Genomic DNA, 10,114 nt, shown 5'->3' with positions numbered 1-10,114 from the left:
ATCTTAACTGGTTCAGAAGTGTGTTTAATCTCACAAACGTATTATAAAGAATAAATAACAAAAGTAACTAAGATCACACAATATTCAAAACTTGCAGTATGTGAAGGCCTGAAATAGGTTCATAAAAGGACAGGAGGGGAGTTAATAAAGGGCACAGAACCAAGTCCAGGTGGAGATCTTTGGAGCCAGTCCAGGGCCAGATCAATGCCAACTAAAGGGGTATAAGGGGCCAGATTTTTACTCTTTGACTTTAAATTTCAGTGGACCTCAAAATTAAGAGGAGAATATTTAATAATGAGAAAATAGTTCTTCAGCCTGATAACGGGTTTGGGCTGAGGATCATAAATCATTTTTTCTTCAAAAGAATAATCATGAGACAAATCCATCTTGCTGTTCACTGAGGGAACCAATCATCATGCATAACGCATGGATAAAGCTTATTTAATCGTATGTCAGTTTGATCATTTCTTGAATTATAATGATATTTTTTCACATCTTGAATAATTAAAAATATATACTATGAATTGCTTTGTCTCAGACTATAAACAAGCTGTAATGACAAAAGTTCACGTTGAACATTTTTATAAAGAGTTCTCTTTTCATTCTCAGTATAACACTTTTGAATGAGTTCACTTTTTCAATTGTCGACTGAAATTTTATATCTCCTGCTTCCAAAATTATTTTGGCACTCAGTTATAAATTACAACAATCCGCAGAATACAAAAACACACGTTTTAACCTCTAAACTTCTTCCTTGTGTCAAAATAAATAAATAAATAGGGCCGCTCGGTGGCGCAGTGGGTTAAGCAGCGGCTCATATACTGAGGCTACAGTCCTCCTGCAGCGGTCGCAGGTTCGAATCCCAGCCTGCGCACCTTTGCTGCGTGTCTTCCCCGTTCTCTCTCTCTACCCCTTTCCAGTCTGCATCTTCAATAAAGGGCCACTAGAGCCCAAAAAATAAATACATAAGCACATAAAATAATTTAAAAAGAAATAGAAAGAAAAGGAGCTAAGAAAAAATGCTTTGCATAAACTGGTTAAAGTTACATTACATATGGGTCTTCATATGCAAGTTCATACAGTGAGTCACTGGAACATTTATTGCAATAGAATACAAATGACGGATGTAAGAAGCTGTGAATGTAGGTTTGAATCTGGGGTAGAGGATTGTTATGCAGCTACCTGAAGGAACACGAGGGAAACCATCAGATGCTGCATGTGAATTCGTGCTGGTACTCTTGTTTGTGGAATCTGAAGAAGGAAATTGAGACTGGGCCCTGTAATGCACTGACCACATGTCCGAGGCGTACCCCAGAACTTTCCCAGTGACAGCTGGTTCATGGGGTTACAGACTTCACGAAAATGAATCACTTGAGTAGGCCTGACACACAACATGATCTTAGAGCTCTTAGAGCTCAGCACTTAGAGCTGAGTTACGGAGCTTTTATGAGGAAATCTTTAGTGAACTTCCACAGTCTTTAGGTGTCTTTAGTCTTTTATTTATTTTTCCAAACTTTAAGAATCAGATTTAATAAAAAGGCTACTTTTGTAATAATACTCACTGCATGAATAGCAGCAGCTTATTTATACATCTATTTTCTAAAACCCACTTATTGATGGAGCCTATCCCAGTACAAATATGCAAAAGGAAGGGCTACACCCTGAAGAGGTCGCCAGTCCCTTGCAGGGCCATATAGACAAACAAAAGTACACTCACAGGCTACCTAGAATAAAAAAACCTAACAAAACTTTCTGGACAGTGGGAGGAAGCCGAACCACATAATATTTCTGTAAATATGAGCTTTAAACAGCATATCAAATATGCATGTAACTACCTTCACATTAATTGATGTGTGTACTCTTGTCAGCAACTCCAAACAGGGGTTTCTACACAAACCGTATCTTTGACCACATGAATGTTCTGTTTTTCATCTGTTTAATAGGGTTTTCTTAATATGTATTTAGCTTTTTTGTGTTTTTTTTTACAGATCTGCAGGCTTCAAAGTCTTCAAAGAAATATTTCCAAATGGAAAGACCAGCTTTCCATTTATTAATTTGACCATACTCAAGATGCTGTCCTAATGAAATCCTTCCACAGCCCCCTCCAACACTAAAGAAGTGTTGTGTTGTTCAAACATTTTTGGTTCATCTACATGTAATGCTGCTTTCTGTCCACTTGGTAGAGGCAGTCAGTCAGGAATAACATCGATAGAGTGAAATATTGCCAGATGTATTCAGTATTAATCACAGAAGTTGCAGACAATCCATTGGAGAATACAAAAGGGAAAAAAATAATTGGAAAACAATGGAACAAGGTAAGTAAAGAAGCTCAAAGCAACACAGTATGGCATCAAATGGCCAACGAGCGTTTTGTCATTGTCTTTTGTTTTATGGTTTAAGTGGTTATAATTGGTTTAAAAGGTTTATGGTCTTAATGATTAAAAATAATTCCTTCAAGTAGTCGATACCTGTGTTTCTTTCTGTTGTAAAGATGTGCCTTATCTTTCGTCCAACCTTGTTCTACCCTAATGTCTTTTCAATCCTCTGTCCTCCTGGTCCTCACTAAATTTGAATGAGGAGAGAGATACATTTTTCACCATCACAGAGTATATATATAGAGGGGATAAAAGAAATGAATCAAAAAATAGCATTCTTTCTCCTAAGCACACTCGAGAATGGAGCTGATGAAGACATGATCATGTCTTCATAGAGCCAAGATATGCAATCTCTTATTAAACACTGACAACACCGCATGAGCTCCATGTAGGTCAATTACAACAGTAATCTAGGCCAAAACATAATTATAGGATGAATTGCGATGCTTAACCCAGCTGTCTTTGGAGATGAAAAACAAGAAAGATGGTGGCTTTAGGAATGTCACAGCAGGAACTGGAAAAATACCAGAAATTTTTCACGTTTATTTAACTTTTGAGGCATTTACTTTTACTCCACCTATAGCAACGCTGTTTCATAGTTGTTTAGTTATCAAAACATAATTTCTTAAGGTTTGGGTATGCCTTGGTTATGATTCATAAAATGTGGCTTCCAAAACAAAAAGATACTCTCATAGCTCAAATTTGTGGTTGATGCCCCCATTGCAAAAGAAGAACATCACTTGATAAAGAGCCATTTAATAGCAGCATTTGGCAGCTATTGGAAGCCGTTTGATAAAACTTGGACTATCACATATTTCTTATAAACTTATACTTTTTTTTGTCTTTAAATAATAATGTCTATAATTATGAGGATGTATCTGCCCAGTCTTAGGATCTGGTAAGTACTTGTTTTTGAGTATGTCCTAATAGATAGCTGATGACCAATGCAATAAAAGAGGTTGTACTTTTTTCCACATGCCTCTAATAAGCTATGTTTATTTAATGCCTACAATAGTGAAACAGAAATAAGGTCCCCCCATACTGCATAGTCAACAAGTTCAAAATATCAACAACTATAACACCAGGAAGTAAAAACTTTGTTTAACTGAGAATAAACTCATTCTGATGATAAATAAATAGTGCCATTATGTAGCATGAAAATGGTATCATGCAGGCTTGAGCCATGTTGACCCACTTACATGTGACTTCTGACCACACGGGGGATAGATAGTAGATATGCTGCCAATGCCAACATTATCATGAGACGAATTGGTCCAGTACATCTTGTAGTACCACTTTATGGTGCTTTTCCATCACACAGTTCTCGCCTCACCTCGCCTTAGTCTCAGTCATTTTCCATTACAGTTCAGTATTACGTCAACGTGGGTGGGATCTTCCTGACAAGGTGGCCCGAAATGCCAGTGATGAGGTGCGTGTGGAAATGTGCGGACCTCCTCATTGCACCACAGAGTGGGTTTGCTTGCCATTTTTCGAAGTACTAAAGTTTAATGGTAAAGTAAATATCGCGGCAGCTGTTTCCGGGTTTTAAATACGACAGATGTGAAGGAGTTGCTCTCAAGACTCATCAAAGACATTACTCTCTGGCCAATCAGTGGCCTGCAGCCTGGTGACGTTGCATTTTCAGCCGACTCAGCCAGGTCAGAGCCCTGGCCAAATAGGTGTGAAAAGAAGGAGGTACTAACCGGTGCTATCACCTAGTGGAAAACGCTTAAAACAGAGTAGGATTGAGCGAAGCCAAGTCAAGTAGGTACTGGTGGAAATGTCATATACTGTAAGGCTGACTTGTCTTGAGCGCGGTAGCTTAGTCGCACTGTTGGTTTACAGCAAGATGTTTCCTGATTTAAAGGAGACCTATTATGGCATTTAATGTATATTTTAAACAGGCCTTGAATGTCATAAAAACAATCAAAAGCTTGTTTTTTCTACATAAATCAGAAATTCAGCCTCTGGGCCATGTCTCTAGTTTTACCGCTTCTAACCTCCTTTTCTATGAGGGATTCTGAAGGGAGGGGAGGCTATGATAATGAAGCTAATGAAGCGGTTCTGCGTTAAATCGACGCGTACCCTACGCCGTAGGCTCTGCGTTGGTGTAACGCGGAACCATAAATCAGCCTTTAGTCACCTCGTCTTCACACTAATTCACACAGGAAGATTTAATTGAATTCTAAACAGGTACACCACAGTTACTCTGATTCCTCATCATTTCATTTCTTATGTTACAAGAAGGTTCACAAATGGCAACTTTATTGTTAAAAAAAATAAAAGAACATAAGTTGTATATAAATAACATGTATGCACTATTGCTGGCTCAATGAAGGGCCGTGCATCTTCTGAAGGTGTCGTTGAACAGCTTCAGGTGCATTGCTTGGAAGATCTGAAACCATAAACAGAAATAACTGTATTACGGTACTAATAGAGCTCCGTAACACGGAGTAACACCGGAGCTAAGCTAAATACTTAGCCAATGCAAAGATCATACTTGTAGACAAATATAAATAACATAAAAAAATAACGTCACTTACCGCTGACTCGTGTGCAGTTGCCGGGTCCGTACTGTGGGCACTAATCCTTTTATGAGGGTAAGTGTCGATGCAAAACCTAATCTCTACTTTCCCTCGCTGTTCAAACAGCCACCGCTTCCAAACAATGGCGGACGCTCTGGCCGGCGGATTTAGTTGTGGGCGTGGTTTCAGCAGCGGAGGAGACCGAGGCGTGGTTTGCATTTTGGTGACGTAACAAAAATGCACAAATCTGAACGGCTCGTAAAAGTCACATGACACTGGAAGGATCCTCCGCGCGGGGTCGACAGGCACTGCAGAATTGAGTTGCTTTCCTCCTTCTCTGAGTTGGCAGGGTGAGGGGAGACCACTTTATATATGAGCAAGAAAAAATTTGTTTTTTCATAATAGGTCCCCTTTAACTCCGGGGGGAGTTTGCATGCTCTTTCGCGCTTGCATGGGTTCCCTCTCCGGGTCCTCTGACAGACCAAAAACATGTATGTTGATTAATAGATGATTCTGAATTGTCTGTAGGTGTGAAGGGTTGCGTAATTGTCTGGGGGGGTCAGAAAGGGCATCTGGTGTAAACGTGCAAAATTGTTGTATGGACCGACCGACCGACCTCTCCACTTAAGAGGATTGTACCAAAATGGAAAAGAAAGATCCCAGGCTTTGATATTTTGCAGCACTTAATACCAGTGATACAGTTACATGTCAATGTTGTAGATATTTCTGAGAGTGTTCAAGGATAAAGATCACAGCTCATACGGAGATATAGTTTTTAGTGTTTTTTCCCCTTATTATCCTGTAAGAGGCTTGTGGCTAAGGCTGATGTTGCTGACAATAAACAGTATGTAAAACTACAGGATGCCTTGATAGAGTTGGGGAATTCACTGCCCCCCGCTAAGATTCAAGCACTTTTGAGCCAGATGCAGCAAAACATAAATAATTATTTTTAATGTTTCACAGCAGGCATAGTGATCTTTCCTTTGACAGCTTCAATTTTCCATCTGTAAATATTGAGCCGATGTAGCTTGCCAAACAACTCCACTTCTGTCTCATTGGTTTTAAGGACATTCTCCCAGAAACGTATGCAATTACTGATGTACTGATGCATCCTCCCAGGTTGTTTATAGTCCCATGGAGCATATAACTTCCTTTTTATCTGTATTTGCAACTGGTGTCATAGGAACATAAAGACAATTAAACCAAAAACAGTTTCCAACCTTTGAATGGGCTGAATGACTGAAAAGGTATTGTTGACACCTGTGATACTAATAAAGATTAAGCAAACCGTTTGAAACATAACTATAATGTTGTTATTTGTGATCATTTGTAGGGGTATCAACAAGTCTATCAGGCTATTATACAATATCCTTGTAAAATAAGCAGTAAATCCTTTGTTTATTGACTGAAATATTTATTTGTTTCCAAAAATATTTTATAACCCGCTGCAGACCCGCTGCAGTTCGCCTAACGGCCGAGCATTGGGGTTGAAGACGCCGTCATCTTCCTGATGCAGAGGTCCCTGGCCCACCTGGAGCGGACTGGAAGCTCTGTGAGGATCATGTTTTATGATTTCTCCAGTGCCTTCAACACCATCCAGCCAGAACTGCTGAGGGACAAACTGCACCATGCTGGAGTCTGCCAGCCGCTGACATCATGGGTCCTGGACTTCCTCACAAACACTTCCTCTGCAGCACAGGAGCTCCACAGGGGACTGTCCTGGCCCCCGTCCTCTTCACCGTGTACATGGCCGACTTCACCCACCACACACCAACCTGCCACCTCCAGAAGTTCTCGGACGACTCCGCCATCGTCGGTCTCATCAACAACGGAGACGAGACGGAGTACCGAGAACTGAACAACAGATTTGTGGACTGGTGCCAGCGGAACCGCCTCCAGATTAATGCTGGGAAAACGAAGGAGCTGGTGGCGCAAAGTCCCCCCTTTGCCGCTGAACATCCAGGGAACGGACATAGAGATTGTGGACTCTTACAAGTACCTGGGTGTTCACCTGAACAATAAACTGGACTGGACTGTTAACACCCAGGATCTCTACAAGAAGGGCCAAAGCCACCTCCACCTGCTGCGCAGACTGAGGTCCTTTGGAGTGAGGGACGGCCTCCTGAGGACCTTCTACGACTCTGTGGTGGCGTTGGCATCTTCTATGGTGTGGCCTGCTGGAGCAGCAGCATCACAGCAGCTGAGAGGAAGAGACTGGACAAGGTGGTGAGGAAAGCCGGCTCTGTCCTGTGGGGGAGAGGAGGATGGTGGCTAAGCTGTCCTCCATCATGGACAATGTCTCCCACCCCCTTCATGAGACTGTCAGAACCCTGGAGAGCTCCATTAGTGACCGGCTTCGTCACCCGCGATGCACCACTGAGAGGCATCGCAGGTCCTTCCTCCCCGCTGCCATCAGACTGTACAACCAGGCCTGCTCTCAGTAGCCAACGGACAATAACTTGTGCAATAACATTACAAGATGTACAATATCATATGTGCAATATCTGCCTGTCTACCTCACACTCTACCTGCTTTTTTTTGCACTGTTTCTTTTCTTTCAATCTACTGTATATACTGCTCATATTTTTGTAATTATATATATTTTATATATATTTTCAATTTTTTACTTTTTAGTCTCTTTTTTTACCCCTCCCCTGCATGTGTGTGCTAAGTGTACTGCTGCCCACAAAGTAAGTTTCCCCACTGAGGGAGAAAATAAAGGATTATCTTATCTCTCTTATCTTAAATATACATATTTATAAAATGTATCTGAAACACGTGCAGATAAACATGCCAATTAATTAGGGCCCGAGCACCTTCAGTGCGAAGGCCCTATTGTATCCGTAGGAATTTTTCTTTTTTCTTTCTTTCTTTCTTTCTTCTGACGAAAGGAGGGCCTTTTTGCCCCCCTAAACGTGCCCAAAAAGTCACCAAATTTTGCATGCAAGTCAGGCCTGGCGAAAAATTTGATATTTAATGGTTTACATTAATGGGCGTGGCCTAACGGCTCAACAGCGCCCCCCGGAAAACTTTGTGCCTCAAGCCCCACAATACGGTTTGACGTACATGCACGAAAATCGCTACACACCTGTATCAGTACACAACTTAAAGAAAAGTCTCTTGGCGACATGGCCGAAACCGAACAGGAAGTCAGCCATTTTGAATTAATCGTGTCACTTTGGCGCAATTTATGCCATTCCTTCGGCAGTTAATACGGCCCGAACCGTAACGTGCCCCCAAGTGTGTTATACATCAAAACGTGCGTCTCCATCCTGCGACAACACGCATTACTTTTCTCTTTCAAAAGTATTACGGTGGCGACGCTACACGCCAAAAAGCGCGCCCACCCTTCATCTGGTTGGTTCAGACAGAAAAAACTTTGCGCCTCAAGCCCCATAATACGGTTTGAAGTACATGAACGAAAATCGGTACACACCTGTATCATGTCGCAACTTAAAGAAAAGTCTCTTGGCGCCATGGCCGAAACCGATCAGGAAGTCGGCCATTTTGAACATTCTGAATTAATCGCGTAATTTTGGAGCAATATGAGCCATTCCTTCGAGAATTAATACGGCCCGAACCGTAACGTGCACCCAGGTGTGTTATACATCAAAATGTGCGTCTCCATCCTGCGACTACGCGCATTACTTTTCTCTTTCAAAAGTGTTACCGTGGCGACACTAGACGCCAAAAAGCGCGCCCCCCTTCATCTGATTGGTCCATATTTGATAGTTCCCCAAAAGTCACCAAATTTTGCATGCAAGGCAGGCCTGGCGATAAATTTGATATTTCATGGTTTGTATTAATGGGCGTGGCAAAATGGCTCAACAGCGCCCCCCGGAAAACTTTGTGCCTCAAGCCCCACAATACGGTTTGACGTACATGCACGAAATTCGGTACACACCTGTATCATGTCGCAACTTAAAGAAAAGTCTCTTGGCGCCATGGCCGAAACCGAACAGGAAGTCGGCCATTTTGAATTAATTGTGTAATTTTGGTGCAATTTATGCCATTCTTTCTGCAATTAATACGGCCCGAACCGTAACGTCCACCCAGGTGTGTTATACATCAAAATGTGCATCTTCATCTTGCGACTATGCACATTACTTTTCTCTTTCAAAAGTGTTACCGTGGCGACGTTAGACGCCAAAAAGCGTGCCCCCCTTCATCTGATTGGTCCATATTTGATAGTTCTCCAAAAGTCACCAAATTTTGCATGCAAGCCAGGCCTGGCGATAAATTTGATATTTCATGGTTTGCATTAATGGGCGTGGCCTAACGGCTCAACAGCGCCCCCTAGAATACTTTTCTCTGCCATAACTTTTGAAAGGTTTGACATAAAGAGTCGTGGGTGGTGTCATGGGACTCGGTATTGAGTCCTTGACCATAATTGGTGAAAATTAGCCCCGCCCCTTCTTCGGATTGGTTGTCCCGATTTTCTGCTATATCTTTTGAATGGTTTGACATAGAGAGTCGTGGGTGGTGTCATCAGATTCTGTATGGAGTCCTTGACCTTCATTGGCCTGAATTAGCCCCGCCCCTTCTTCTGATTGGTTGTCCCTTTTTTCTGCTATATCTTTTGAATGGTTTGACATAGGAAGTCGTGGGTGGTGTCATTTCTGATATGCTTATGGGGGCGGTGGCCGTGAGTGCGAGGGCCCGTTCATCGCTGCTTGCAGCTTTAATTTTAAATTGATTTTCAATTAATCATAGTTTAAATGAGGTGTACGAGTATCTACAAATTTGTCAGTGAGTGCAAATTTCCACATTTTCATTGTTTAGCGTTACTACAGCAGCATTGCCTTGTATGTCTTGCGTCCCAGAACATTTCCTCATATTTTGTTCCTTTTCTTATGAATAAGAGCGCAAAACCTGCGTCATCATTTATTCTACTTTCAAGTGGGACAAGATCTCCAAAAATGAATGCTGTGCTTTACTAAGGAATACTTAAAAAATAAGTGAAACTGTGAACTCATTAAAAATAGTTTTCCTGAGGTATTAGTGGATCTGTTACTCAGTAACGGATCAATAAGTCCCATTCCAATTACTTCTGTGCAAATGGGCTTTTTTATTTATTTTTATTGGCTGCTGCTGGTTGTTAGATAATGCACTTGACATTGGATTCATTCATCAGATCAGAAGGCTGAATCAAATTTTTACAAAGAATATAGTCAATGCTAAAATAAAAAAAATGCTCAGTCTAAAACATCCCCA

Source organism: Cololabis saira, chromosome 1 (assembly GCF_033807715.1).
Source record: "Cololabis saira isolate AMF1-May2022 chromosome 1, fColSai1.1, whole genome shotgun sequence".
Lineage (NCBI taxonomy): Eukaryota > Metazoa > Chordata > Actinopteri > Beloniformes > Belonidae > Cololabis > Cololabis saira.
Note: the sequence above shows the minus strand (reverse complement) of the source record.